Source organism: Ammodytes marinus, assembly GCF_949987685.1.
Source record: "Ammodytes marinus genome assembly, chromosome: 15".
Classification (NCBI taxonomy): domain Eukaryota; kingdom Metazoa; phylum Chordata; class Actinopteri; order Uranoscopiformes; family Ammodytidae; genus Ammodytes; species Ammodytes marinus.
The window spans coordinates 24,306,194-24,308,422 of record NC_137219.1 but is presented as its reverse complement, the minus strand read 5'-3'; positions in this window follow the sequence as shown (position 1 = coordinate 24,308,422).

Here is a 2,229-nt window from a genome sequence, read left to right as displayed (position 1 = left end):
GGTGCTTCTGATAAAAAAAATGCACTTTGAAGAAAAAAGGAGATGAACTGGTCACTAAAAATGTGAATTTAAGCACTTTTATGCATTAGTGCATGGGCTATATCCAATCCAACTTTATTTATAAAGCACATTTAAATGCAACAGTATTATGCCTATACACAATTAATAATATTTTTTTAAAGACAAATTTCCCTATATGGGACAATATAGTAGCCTACCCAATATCTTATATTTTTGCTGCTTTATTTCTTTGCAACAATTTTTAGTTTTTTAGTTTTGTATTCGGTATTGTACTCGTTTTTCAGTTTATTTGACAAAAAGGCTAATACAATCAGACAAAAAGTCAGCACATTAACCCTATATGTCACAGAACATATGTCTTACCACAAAAGGATGGAAACTAATGAGTAAACAAGAAGGAGCCTTTGGAGAATAATGTGAGCACTTAACCTGGACAGGAGCATAAAATATTTACACCGTAAACATTTGGCACACCGTAAATGAGCTGGCGGGACACTTGCAGCACATCACACAAACAGTATTTACATAGCGCTCTTTAACAGCCTGTCAATGTGGAGCTATGAGTCCAGCCCTTGAGCCCCACTGTCCTGCTGCGTTCCGCCCTGCGCTCCGCTCACAAACACCACACCACTGCTGCAATGGACACGCACTGAACTGCTAAAGTGAAGCCAGCGACAGGACGTCTGCGCCCCAGGTAAGCTGCTCTTATCGTCTCCTGCACTTTATAAGTTCACGTAGATATGATTGAAAAGGCAATAATAGTCTCTTGTTGCAACCGTTGCCATGATTTGGTAAAGTTATTGGTTGTGTTGTTGTGCGCGGTTTGGGGATGATATGATGCGATGTTTCCAATGTCCTTGCAACTGACGCACAAAGTCAGTTTGCTTTAACTTTGGTCTTAGGCTCGTTAGAAAAAGGCTAAAACAGTGACAACTTTTTTTTTATTGCTGCAGAAATGTGTCAAATCTGACCTTGGCTTGACATTTCAGCGCAATTTGAAACGCTATAGCCGATTATACCGGTGCGTAACACAACAACGCTGCTTCTTAATAGAGCGACAAGAAGGAGTGACAGGAGGTATTGATGGCTGTCGACCAACAACGTGGCAGTGTTTGCATGTCAAATGTTGGCCACACTATGTACCATAGGAGCCTATAATGAACACATGCATGGTGCATTCTAATTGCATCAACACTAGTCTGATGCTTGGGGCCAACGAGAGCCAGTAGCCTACATTTAATTACATAAGCCTCTTGTTCTTGGGTTAAGGTGAGACACTGCAGGTGAATAGAGAAATATTTTTATAGATATCATCATGACACTTTGCCAGTTGATAACTTACAGTAAAACATATACATTTTGGAATACAATGTTTAAGAAACGTTTGAATAAGAATGAGAAGAATATAACACATGTTGGATAAAGCCTTTTTAACCCTTTTTGTTAAGAACAAAATGTATCATACAGCAGACCATTAACATGAGAACAAATCCTTCTGTGACAACCTTCAAAATAGTGCAAAGAATGATTGTGGAAAGTTTAGTTGATGAAAGTGCCATAGAAGATCTTTGGTTCAGAGCATTGGAAAGAAAAACTCACTTTGAGATAATTGCCATTGAAGATGGTTGTATAGGAGAAATAAACAGATACAAACAGACAAGGTTTAGTCAGATAAACACCTAAATGTGCATTTTGGACCTTTGATTTATACTGGTATGATTATGAATGAAGATGTGTTACGGAAGCAAAAATAGTTGAAAATCTCAAAATTGACCAGTGCTTTAAAAAAAAACAATTGCTTTGCCTTCAGTATCTCCCCCTTAAGGCCTCGATTTGGTTCTGTTGCAATTTTGAAAACATCAAACTGAAAAGGTTTAATACGTTTTGGGTTAGGGTTAAGACAATTAACACAAATATATAAAATGTAACCATACATTTTGAATTATTAATGGAAACATTCTATCTCTAGATTGTAAATAAAAACTGCACTCAACTGCTGCTGTCATTTATTCATCCCATTCCAGGGTGTGTGTCAGATTCACAGATGCAACTTGACACTGGATGACCCTGAAGCAATGTGATCAAATGGCGAGCGAGAAGGTGTGAGCTGGTGTATTATTTTTCAATGTCTTTGTCTTTCAATGCAGGCCAAGCCAAGCTCAGCCTCCAAGACACTCACCAATAGATAGCTGGAACCTGCTCTCCACC